The sequence below is a fragment of the Dama dama genome, chromosome 5 (genome assembly GCF_033118175.1).
Source record: "Dama dama isolate Ldn47 chromosome 5, ASM3311817v1, whole genome shotgun sequence".
Classification (NCBI taxonomy): domain Eukaryota; kingdom Metazoa; phylum Chordata; class Mammalia; order Artiodactyla; family Cervidae; genus Dama; species Dama dama.
This window is the reverse complement of record NC_083685.1, coordinates 42,450,968-42,463,950: the sequence shown is the minus strand read 5'-3', so window position 1 is coordinate 42,463,950 and position 12,983 is coordinate 42,450,968. Positions and strand designations below refer to the sequence as shown.

The window sequence follows — 12,983 nt, the reverse complement described above, 5'->3', positions numbered from 1 at the left end:
ATCCAAACATCTCTCCTACCAAGACCCCCTAACCAGTCCACCTGGCCTCTAACATAAAACACCTCTTCTTTCCAGCCTCAGCCTCAGCTCCCAGAGCTCCTTGGCCCTCTCCTCCTCACCCATCCATCCCAATCCCACCTCTTCTCCAGGGCTCAGCTCAAAACCACCAAGTACCATCCACCACTCCAATTAAAACCATTTACATTCAGTACCACTCATTTCACCTTTTTCATCTTTTAGAACTTTTTCACTCAGCCTTTTAACGTACTATTTTCTTTAACATGCAATCAAACTCCTGCCTTGCATCATCACTCAAATGTTTTATACATGTGTGTCTCTAAAAAGTTATAGTTAAGTTCTAGAGAACAGAGATTCTCGTGGATTAAATGTGAAATAAACACTTCACAGAAATGGGTCTTGAGCAAAACTTCAAAAAAAATAAGACTTCAAAGGGCAGCTACAACAGGCACCCCCAGAACTCTGGGTCCAGTCCTCAACAGGGCTCTTCTAACATCCTATCTGATTTCATCAAAACTGGCTTCAAAGCGATACAATTTACAGGAGCCTGGAGTGTCCATTTGCCATGAGAAGCATAACAGCTAGGTAGACAAAATACTAATTATTAGGCATTTGGGACTTTGCTCAAAAAGCAAAAAGACTACCTAGGAAGCCTGATTATAAACACTGCCTGGAAAGGCCCAATAAGAGGAAGTCACTGGCCAAAGACCCTGGCTGGATCAGTCAAGTGACAATCCTTTGGAAACAGGCAGGATGAGCAGACAACCAGGCACATGTGATAGTGGCCCAGGGCATCATCTCCTTGGAAAGTAACATCCTGCATGCGGATCACTCTCTTTCGGCCTCTCCTGTCACATGGGTTAAAAAGCAGTGAATTAAAAAAAAAAAGCAGTGGATTAGTTAACACGTTCACTCAATTAAAACTGTATCAAGTTAGATGCCAAAGATATGATGAACAAGGTAGGGAGTGGCCCAGAGGGAGATACAGTAAGCAGACATCTAGATAAGTAGCTTCAGTGTGATAACTGTTACGAAGACCTGGGTTCAATCCCTGGGTCAGGAAGATTTCCCAGAGAAGGAAATGGCAACCAACTCTATCATTCTTGCCTGGGAAATCCCAGGTATAGAGGACCCTGGCAGGCTACAGTCCACAGGGCTGCCAAGGGTCAGACATGACTGAGCAACTAACACTTTCACTTTCACGGGATATGTGAAATCTGAGCATATATGAGCAAGCCGCCTCAAAACCCTCAAATTTATGTTTTCCTTGGACTGAAATTAGGGTGGGGAATCGGCAGGCACTAAAGAGCAGCCCTTAGCTGAAGGAACCCACCAAGTGGTTCAGGAATTTGCAAGGGAACAAATTTAGTGACCTGGGTGTGGTACCAGGGAAGCATGACTGGTATGTGACTCTAGCCAAGAAAGAATGAGAAATGACCCTGGAGAACAGAAAGAAGAACTTTTACAAAAGAATAAGATGATTAAGAACTTCAGGATGTTTATTCAGTGCTACGCCTGGGAAAAAGACAGATCTGAGGAACTGTCCAGTTATCAGAATTATTCTGTGGTGGAACAGGGACCATTTATCAGGGTCCCTGATAAATGTAGAGTTATTAATTAGAGTTATTAATATAACTCTACAGCTATATTAAGGATTGCACCCTAGTGCACCCTAGTGATTTTAATTGCTTATGGTTTATATGCAGAAAGGCTATTTTTTTCATTCAAAGTATCAATTTTGTCCACTATGTTTTCAATCTTATTTATTTCACTCTCAAGAAGTTCTAGAAAGTACTCAAAGACCTCTACATATTCCTTCTCTCTGTATCACTTAATACATAACTAATGCAGTGGATGAACGGGGCTTTCCAGGCGGCACTAGTGGTAAAGAATCCACCCATCAATGCAGGAGTCAAAAGAGACTTGAGCTCGATCCCTCGGTCAGGAAGATCCCCTGGAGTAGGAAATGGCAACCCACTCCAGTATTCTTGTTGGACAATCCCAGACAGAGGAGCCTGGTGGGCTACTGTCCATGGGGCCACAAAGAGTTGGACGCGACTGAGTGAGGGAACACACCCACACGGTGTAGGATGAATGACTGAGTTCCTGTAAGTAAACTCCATTCTATGTTCAACTCAGCTTTATAGAATTTGAGACGCTTCACTTTAATATCCAATTGAGCTTTAACTGGAGTAACTTCTATTTATTTTCAAATTTATAAGGTGTCCTTCCATTCTCTGTCGAAGTTAATAATCTAATATTTAAATGTACTATATTTTAAAATGTACTTAGAATATGTATAATATAAAAACGTACACTAAAGAATGGACTTTCAGACACCAAGAAGTCTTACATAAAGACAAAAGTATTTTGTAATGAGGTGGCTCTATCTGCTAAGTTCAGACAATTCGACTATTATTTTTAAACACTATGCAACATGATTTGGTCCCTTAGTCACTGGTCATAGACTATTAATACCTCCCCCATAAACTCAGACTCACATTTTCCTAATAGATCTTCTTTTTTCTTATCTTCAATGAGTATGAAAGTGAAAGTGAAAATGAAGTCGCTCAGTAGTGTCCAACTCTTTGCGACCCTGCGGACTATAGCCCACCAGGCTCCTCCATCCATGGGATTCTCCAAGCAAGAATACTGGAGTGGGCTGCCATTTCCTTCTCCATTCAATGAGTATACATTAGCCCAAATAAAATACCCAAATATAATAATGACCTATACTTCCAAGTAATCTCTTATCCATAAATGAATGTGAACAAAATCAGCTGGTTTCTTATCTCAGTTTTTATAGCAAACATTAATCTCCTAGACATAAAGTTATCAAATTAACAACACTATCTAAATTCAAATGCTCAGAGTTTAAAAATACTAGTGTGACTGTAACTCAAACCCAGATTTCTCACTTTAACCAGAAAATTATATCTGGTCAAAAAGACAGTCATAGATTTGATATAACTGACAAACTGCTTAGATCTTAAGTGTTAAAAGCTTTAATCTTGTCTAAATATTTCAACTCAGAAAAAAAGAACTTATAAAAATGTGTCTGTTACAATGTCATATATCAGAATTTGTTTAAAGGACATGGTGCCCAAGCTTCTACAGTCTCTGCAGAGACATCTACTTGAAAATATTCAGCTGAAAAGAGTTTATATTAGCAACAAATAACCAACCACCTCTCTCAAAAAAAAGATTTTAATAACTGCCCAGATAATCATAAATATTTATCCCTGCCAATGTTACTAATAAAAACCAAGTGCTGTAACACACTAGTTCACCATTAAGTTCTTTATAAATTATTTTTAAAACCAGACTTTGAAAGTAAATAAAAGATTTTAAGAAATTTATAAATGTGAGTGGTTCTGAATGAATCACAGCAGCTCCCATTTGCCTTTATAAGTATTCCAATCTCTGTTCATGAGCCCTAAAATAATCCATTAAATCCCTCCTAGGTCTCTGTAATTGATGACAATTAGAGTCAGCACCTGAAGAGCAGTTATGACAAAACATTCCAACCATCTGTATTTGGGATGTATTTTTGTTAACTTCCCTTTCCATGAATTCACCCCAAACAATATAGGCAACCAGACATCATGGACTCCAACCCTGAACTTCTACCCGTTTCTATCTACTCAGAATTCCTTTCTAGTAGATCTGTATGTTCAGATGTGGAAGATACCAAAAGACATTCCAAGAAAGAAACCACCACAAACTGCAGGGGAGAAAAATGGAATTATCAGCCCATTTACATATAAAAGAGGGAAGAGATATATATATACAACTGCTTGCATATTCATAGAAAATTTCAGGAGTGGCTGCAGTGTTCTAGGCTGAATAGGTTGGGAAATTTTACTTCCATTTATGACCTTTCACAGCATATGACCTAGACAGCATATTAAAAAACAGAGACATCATTTTGCCAACAAAGGCCCATCTAATCAAAGCTATGGTTTTTTCCAGACACATCATGTATGGATGTGAGCTGGCCTACAAAGAAAGCTGAGCACCAAAAAATTAATGCTTTTGAACTTGGGTGTTGGAGAAGACTCTTGAGAGTCCCGTAGACTGCAAGGAGATCCAATCAGTCTATCCTAAAGGAAATCAGTCCTGAATATTCATTGGAAGAACTGATGCTGAAGCTGAAACTCCAATACTTTGGCCACCTGATGCGAAGAACTGACTCACTGGAAAAGACCCTGATGCTGGAAAAGTTTGAAGGCAGGAGGAGAAGGGGACGACAGAGGATGAGATGGTTGGATGGCATCACCAACTCAATGGACATGAATTTGGGTAAACTCCGGGAGTTGGCGATGGACAGGGAGGCGTAGCGTGGTGCAGTTCATGAGACTGCAAAGAGTCAGACATGACTGAGCGACTGAACTGAACTGAAAGACCTTTTAGATTATTTTAATTTTTTACCATCATCCTGCACTATGCTATTTGTAATAGTAAAGATTTAAAATCCAGCACTGTTGTTTCTTGCTCCTCACATTAGAGAAGACCCTAGGAGCACAGCTTCTTGAAGGCCCCACACAGGCACCAGCCTAAAATGAGCAGCTACCAATAAACTATATATATATTCCACCTCCTTCCTGAGATGGGGTATCAAAGGCTTATCTTGTTTTAAAATACCTGATGAAATAGCATAGGAGGAAAAGAACAGAAAAGGTAATAGGATAATGCCGTAAAAGGCTACTATCACTCATTCATTATTTAATTCAAAAGTGAAAGTTTTCAAAACATAAGAATAGCCAGTGTGCCAGTAGCAGGTCACTAAAAATATATGCAGTAAGAATACAAAAACTAACTCAGACAAGAAAACTAGGGTTTAAATTACCTTTAAAGAATTCAAAGTCAAATAAATACTCAACCTCTTATCCATTTCAAGAGCAGTACTATTTTTTGGGGGCGGGGGGGGGGGCCTACATTCCAGAGATGGTTACCAAACACACCATTTCCTCTACCCATGGCAGGCATGGTTAATAAATTAGGTCATTCTTTTTTTTCCACAAGCCCAGGCGTGACCTCAGAATCCTCCTTAACACTTAACACAGTGCTGTCACTGTCAAAACTCAGATGAACGATGCTGTCTACTTGCCCTCTAGGTCCTCTTTTCACACTTTTTTCTTTTCTTTTTCATCAAATTACTGGAGAAAACGAACATAAGACCAATCTCTTCAGAATACATGAAAAGAAAGTTTATAAAACACTTCACTGAAGTCAGAAGGTTTGTGTTTCATTCAGCCTTAGGATCTCTGAACCAAATTCTAATTTTTAACACATACACACACTCATTCTTCAGATCAAACTCTAAAACTTCACTGAAGAACAACACTTTAAAAAAAACTAAGTGTTAGTTAGCAGGAGATAGTTCTGAATGAACCAATGTCAAAATAAGGATGGGAAAGGAGTCTACACTCCCTTATCTGACTCTTGGAAGAATAAGCCAATAAATGCAAAGTGACTACAGGGTAATTTTAAAAGATTTTTAAATGCTCAAACCAGATGTTCTTATACAGGATATACAAAGCAGCTTCTGCAGAAACCAGACTCAACCAGCTAATGACAATTACACTGTGCACAGACTGAAATGCAGCTGTTTTGAGAAACTTTGTTCCCTGATTATAGCCGGTTGTCAGAAACTATCAGTTACCACTAACAATGTTAAGTCACCAAAAAATTTTAAAGTACAGTTTAAAAAAAAAATCCAGACTTCCAATGTTGTACACTTGAAGATCTAGATGACTCACTTAACAACAAAAACTGCATTTACACATCATCTGAATTATATATTAAAACAAACATTTCATCACAATTGTACAAGTCTTGTTACTACAGTCATGGAAATGTAAGACAGTCTCAATACCTAGCAGCAAGGTCTGCAAAGTATTCTCTGGGGCTAAAGCTGAAAACAGTCTCAGCCATGGATTGTGTCTACAGGACATCTTCCCCCAAAGAAACATATAAAATCCTAACTTAATCTCTAGAAAATGTTTTGGAGGTAATTTACCTTTCCTAATTTTAAAAAGTACGGAAAAACAAATAAATAAATAAAAAGAAGTACGTACAGTAAGTTCTGGAGAGGTTAGGCAGCAAGAGCAAAGACACACAGATGGGTCGAGGGCAAAGCCAGAGGCTGAATCAAAGACCCATCCCCAAGGTGGGTGGCCTCCTGTGCCATCCATCCTCCTCCCAGGGGATGGGACCATGGACTTCCTGCTCCTGGGCACCTCCTGAGATTTAGAAAGAGGTTATCGCGAAGATTAAGGCCATGGACTACACGGTATCAGGGGTCAGACAACTAAAATGTACTCAACAAACAACAGTCTGTTAACTTAGAACTTGAAACATACTTCCTGGCAAGCTGATGTTTAGATGGCTGCAAATACCATTTTGCCTGCTGGAGCAGACACAAGGGAGAGCTGGACAGAGTGCACACGAGTGGGTCCCTGAACACTACCACACGGCTACGTGTCCTCTGAGCAGCAGGTACTCACTTCCGGTTGGTGTGACATACACCCTATGTGGAGAGGCATCACACTCCTCTGGATACGTCTCCCTCTGGATACAGTCCCAGGTCAAAATGTATATTCCCTCACACAGGGCTTCTTGGCCTGGCCTCCCAGCAGGGTGTGACTACCCAGCCGTCTTTTGCAAGGTACATGGGGTCCTGTATTATACATCCTACCCTCAAAGGCTAGTCTAGGAACCAGAGAGTTAGGAGCCATTGCCCTGAGATGAGTTAAGTGCCTTCATACTCATCAAACAAACTTCTGATTTCAACTTGTTGTTTCAGTTTCCTATCAGAAACGGAATTCAGTCCCAGCAGAAACAATCTGGTGACTACCTAAAACTGTATCACTATACTATACTACAGGCTTCCCAGGTGGCACTAGTGGCAAAGAACCCGCCTGCCAATGCAGGAGCCGTAAGATACATTGGTTCAATCCCTGGGTCAGAAAAATCCCCTGCAGGAGGGCACAGCAACCCAATCTAGTATTCTTGCTTGGAGAATCCCGTGGACAGAGGAGCCAGGCAGGCTAAGCTCCATAGGGTCACAAAGAATCAGAAATGACTGAAGAGACTTAGCACGCACGCATGCACATACTACACTACAGGTATATGCTGTCCCACAGGAATATATACTATTGTACAAGTTTTCAATATATATATAGGTATGGCTGTGTCATTATAAATCAGGGGTCTACAACCTGCTGTTGTTCAATACATAAGAATGGTTTTTATGTATTTAAATGGTTTGGGAAAGGGAATCAAAAGAACATTTCAGAACACCTGAAAATTAACCCAAATTCAAATTTCACTATCTGTAAATAAAGTTTTATTGGGACACAGTCACATCCATTCATTTACTTTTTGTCCACTGTTTGCTTTCGCACTTACGATGGCAGAGTTGAACAGCTGTAATAGGGACTATCAGGCCCACAGAGGTTAAACTATTTGCTATCTGGCCCCTTTACTAAAAAAGTTTACTGATCTCTGCTTTAAATCAACAGACTAGCAGTAAGGGGGTAAGAGGGTGAGGTAGGAGGGTTGTGATCTAAGCAACTTAAATTAAATCCATGTCTAGAAACTTGTGAATTTTTCTCAAAGGAAAACCCCTGAGGCTCCTTCTTGGGGCCAGTGTACACTAAGTTATAAAAACTAATAAACTTATCTGATTTTCAAGCCAGTAACCAATAAGCAGAAAAATGACTATTCTAGACAGGCATTTTAACTATACTGTGTGGTTTAACAGTGATGTAAGAGGGTAAGAGAGAAATCATAAAAAGAAGTCACCAGAATTTAAATGCCAAATTGAAATCCAAGGATGCACTTAAAAGTATTCATCCAGACCCTGAAATGACATGTAAATTTTTGAGTAACTCACTTTTTCTGCTGGAGAGGTTCCACAGGTTTTGGACCTCAAGTGTCCTTGACCTTAAAAAAGTCACAAGTCACAAATACTCAGCCTACACATCTAAAGTGCATCTTTTTATTTCAGCACTGAAATAACTGATGGTCATAAAAATGACCATGACTAATCAAGAAAAATCTTAAATCATGTTAAGTGTACTTTGTGCTAAACAAACGCAAATCAGGCAGCTCAAACTCCAGCAACTTGTTAACCTTGCCAATTCTTGCTGCTTACTCTGGAGTAAGGAGTAAAAGAAAAAATGTTCATTTTATTCTTCAGTTTGGACTCTCATCAATGAAATCTTCACTTAAAATAACTGCTTAGAAACTGTCTTAGAAGCTGTCATGAATTTTCAAATTAATAAAATCTCCTGTGCAGACATTATTAAATGTCTGATCCTATGCAGATCAGTATTAAAAACTATATATTACTGCCAGTTGGAAGTGCTTTCAAAACAAGAGAAAACTGATTTAATTCCTCCAACAAAATCAGCCTGAAAGAACCTAAAGTTTAAAAAATGAACTTACTTTAACTGCCTTCAATCACCTTAACAGTCTTTAACTCTACCTGAAGAACCAAAAGCAAAAAAAGTAAACATGTAACTTGTTTTAGAGTATTCATTAAAAGCTTGGTCCTTGAACATTTGTTAAGTGCACATAATACACCACTAGTCTAGAGTTAACAAAAGACTCAAAAATGGAAATACCCACTCTTCCTATGTTTGTTGCTTTCAGGTAAGGAAGACATCCTGAATAAACTTTCAAAGTCTAGGCTAGATAAAAGCCAAGCCACAATAACATGGCCAGAGTCACAATCAACATTCTCTTATACTAAATTTTCTCTCTGTTCCATGGCAATCAACCCTGCCCAAACTTAAACAAGATGCCACTTCAACTGAAAGGTAAAAAAGGGCTCCAGGACCAGAGTTTACTTATTCCATCAGAGCCAACCATCTGTGAAAATACCAAAATATAAATCCCTCACAATCACATATCAATATTCTTTGTATAAATACACCAAGCAAATGGGATTCCCAAATTGGCAGCTAGTCAAGAATCCACCTGCGATGCAGGAGACCCGGGTTCAATTCCTGGGTCAGAAGACCCGCCAGAGAAGGGATAGGCCACCGACCTCGGTATTCCTGGGCTTCCCTGGTGGCTCAGCTGGTAAAGAATCTGCCTGCAATGCGGGAGACCTGGGTTTGGTCCTGGGGTTAGGAAGATCCCCTGGAGAAGGGAAAGGCTACCCACTCCAGTATTCCGGACTGGAGAATTCCATGGACTGTATAGTCCACAGGGTGGCAGAGTCAGACATGACTGAGTGACTTTCCCATTCACTTTCACCAAGCAAATAGCAAGATTCTCAATTGTCTCAACTTTTTGAAATTTTATATTATATAATAAACCTATCAACTGTCCAAATTTTAAACACATTACCAAATAAAGCGCTGCCAGGTCTTCATATGGGCTTCCCTGGTGGCTCAGACAGTAAAGAATCTGCCTGAAATGCAGAGACCTGGGTTCAATCCCTGGGGCAAGAAGATCCCCTGGAGAAGAGAATGGCTACCCATTCCAGTATTCTTGCCTGGAGAATTCCATGGAGAGAGGAGCCTGGCGGCTATAGTCCATGGAGCTGCAGTCAGACAAAACGCTTTTACAATGCTTTCGAACTGTGATGCTGAGGAAGACATCTGACGGTCCCCTGGACTGCAAGAAGATCAATCAAGTCAATCCTAAAAGAAATCAACCCTGAATATTCCCTGGAAGGACTGATGCTGAAGCTCCAATACTTTGGCGACCTGATGAGAAGAGCCGACTCACTGGAAAAGACACGCTGGGAAAGACTGAGGGCAGGAAGAGAAGGGGGTGACAGAGGATGAGATGGTTGGATGGCAACACTGACTCAATGAACATGAGTTTGAGCAAACTCTGGGAGACAATGAAGGACAGGGAAGCCAGGCATGCTGCTGTCCATGAGATCGCAAAGAGTAGGACACGGCTTAATGACTGAACAAGGTCTTAATATAGAGAAAATCAGCTGAACACTAAAACTTTAAAGGAAACAACTTAACTGTCTCAGGAACTAAAACTTTCCCAATTAAGGTTCCTATCTGGCTTCTGATACAATCTAAGAAACTAACAACTCCAAGCAAAGTCCGCCTTTATTTGAAATTTTTTTTAAATTTACTGTTAAACAAGGCAACAGTGTTCTGTCACAGGCTTGAAGCGAGACGAAAGTAGTTTAACACTGGTATAACTCCCACTGTTTGACCAATTAAGTCAAGCTTTTCAATGCCAATCCAAATAAGCGGCAAGATATTGACAAAAGTGTTATATTTTCCTCTAGAGAATGTCTTATTAACCATGCAGGAAAACTGGGCATATAATGCAAATTCTGACAGACCATGAACTGTAATAGTGTAACAGGTGCCCCACATGACTGAGGAAAGAGCTTCACCAACAGAAAGGAAGCAAGCAAGCAGAACTGTGAGAGTCATCCGTCTCCTCCTCACTCCTGACAAAGCCTAAAAATACAAGATTTGGTCAGTGTTTGATGTCTAGATGTTTGTTGTTCTAACCACCTCAGTACTGAAACAGTTAATTTTTTTCTCACCAAGTGTGCAGATAAATACACCACGCAAATTTCTTTAAAACCGTTTTCAAACAAATAATCTCCAAACTGAAGACTCTAAATTACACACAAAAAATGCTACTTTAATTCTAACTTTTTCAAATCCAGTCATGATTAACTCCAAAGACATGCCTCCTCAATGTCAGAGGTTCTGTCAAAAAGTTACTACAGATTAGAGTCTACTTATAGGAAATAACGAGATGCAATGATCTTTGATTGGACAGTGTTTTAGACAAAGCCACTGTTATATTTGGAGGCGAAGTAAGAAAATCTGAATATATCCCAAATAGACAAGCTAGCTAACAGGAGGAAAAAACACTCCTTACACAACTGTACAGACAGTGTGATTCATTATACGTATGTATACACAATTATCTGGAAAATGGTAAAATGATGACTTCTAGGTGATAGGAATGTGTTTTTATATTTGCTTCTATAGTTGAAAACATGTACATGTAACACCATTTCTGTAATAATACTTTAAGCTACTAAGGGCTCTTTGAAGTAAAAAATCAATTATCTATGAAGGTGAAACACATGGAGATGTGTTTGTATTCTCACCAAGTCCTCCAAGTTTTGTTTGCTTTTTTAGTTAATCCTTCTACCCAAAGTCTCTGGGCTAAGCAACTGTTGATTCTAAAATACAACATGTCCTTAAAATCCAAAAAGTTTTTTCTCCTGTTCCCACTTTTCACACAACTCATCATTTTTCACTATTTTCCCTTTATAGCTACTCCTTCAACCTCTGCAACAGGAAACGAAAATATTCACTTATACGCTGAAAACCAGTCTGGTGATGGAGGAGGAACTTGTTGGCGGGGGAATCTTGTTCTTTCTAAATGAACATACATCCACTTTTGTCGAAGTTAAAAATCTCTGTTACAACCCACTCAAATTTTCTTCTTAGAAAGCAGCCTATGACCTTAAGATGGAATCAAGTTCAAATTCTACTGAAACCTTTATCTCTGGCTGCTCTGAGGAGGTATGTATGCCAGCTTATCAAATACACATATAGAAACACATAAACTTAAGGGAGAAAACAAAATAACAAAGTCAATCTGATTTAAAAGTGACATTAGATGAGATTGAAATCTTTGGGACAAAAGGGCATTAAGAATTTTCGGGTGCAGGTATTTGCTACACCAAGTGTCACACACAGAACATGCAGTGTATCTGTCCAGTATGTGTTGCCCACTCTACTACGGTAAATTATTTTATCAAAAGTGTTGTCAGTCTAAGTATAGTTACACTGAACGCTCCCTTTCTCCAGCTAAAAGTGATTAAATCTTGATTAGCGGCGATCTGGTCAAACACAGCTTCCTAATCTCTAACCACTGGTGGATCACTACCTAAACCAGCTTCCAGAGAAGTAATTTCTCTGTATCTTAAAACTAGTTCATTAACTTTGAAAGGTATTAGCCTTGAGGTACAAGTAACTAGAGAGCTAGCCGTTCACAGCGGGTTTTCTAAAAAGGAAAAATAGTTCACCTAATAAAAACCTTTGGGAAAGCAGCCCCTAAGCATTCCCATTAATGGAAACTTCAGATTCTCTCTCAATTTCCTAAAAATGTAGCCGTCTTAAGTCATTCAACTGCAGCTATCACTTTACAAAGAGAAAATTTAAATTCCCCCTCGGCTGTGGTAAATAGAAGGCGACAGACCCTCGCCCCCGCCGAAGCGAGGTGGGGCGCCTGCCTCCTAGTTACTAGAAAACCAACCAAAGCTGCTTTTAAACGGTCTCGTGGTGACGACGCATTCCTAACGGGTTTCGAAGGCACGTTTAAATCGCCCGCTTTTTTGTTCGCTCGCTGCATTCACCCGGTGCCGGGACTACGGCCGCCCCCGCGCGCCGGGGAGGGGAGCCCAGGGTGGGAAAGCCGAGGCGGAGTGAGCGGGTACGACCGGGGAGGGGGGCCCGGGGCGAGGAGAGCCGGGGGCGGAGGACTCTGGGATGCAGAGCCCACGCCGGGGGGAAGGGAGGGGCTGGAGAGAGAAAGCTGAAGACCCCAGGAAGGCGGGGATCCCGGGGCGGGGAGAACTGGGCCGCCGCCCCGCACCGGAGAAAGCACCGCGCGGCGCCCGCCGGGGTGTGCGCAGAGCCGCGGCTTCGCGCAGCGACGCCGCCCCCTCCCTCTCTCCCTCGTCGCCGCCTCCTCCTCCTCCTCCCAAGGCGACAGAAACAACAGCGCGGGAGGAGGGGAAAGTAACTCCCGGCACCTCCGCCGGAATTAGCCCCGGTGCAGTGATGACACCTTCTCGTGGCGCAATCAAGCCCCGCTCCCTCCGCAGCGGCGTCCCCGCCGCCGCCGCCCTCTCCGTTTGAAAGTGGCCACCCCCCGCCGCCGCCGCCGCTCCTCCCGCCCCGCCGCCGCCAGCTGCACCAATCCGCTCGGCCCCAGTTGCAAAT

At 41.2% G+C, this 12,983-nt stretch overlaps 1 protein-coding gene across 9 annotated transcripts in view; it reads right to left on the bottom strand.

The window, feature by feature from the left end:
• JADE1 (jade family PHD finger 1) overlaps positions 1 to 12,983 on the bottom strand; it is a 57,992-nt gene that overhangs the window by 40,790 nt on the left and 4,219 nt on the right. Inside the window, exon 1 of one of the 9 annotated variants that reach the window (XM_061142346.1) lies at positions 12,829 to 12,849. The exons of the other annotated variants lie outside the window; for them this stretch is intronic. The gene's annotated coding sequence lies outside the window, so the exon portion shown is untranslated. Of the gene's footprint in view, positions 1 to 12,828; positions 12,850 to 12,983 lie in introns of those variants that run through there. 9 annotated transcript variants of the gene reach the window in all.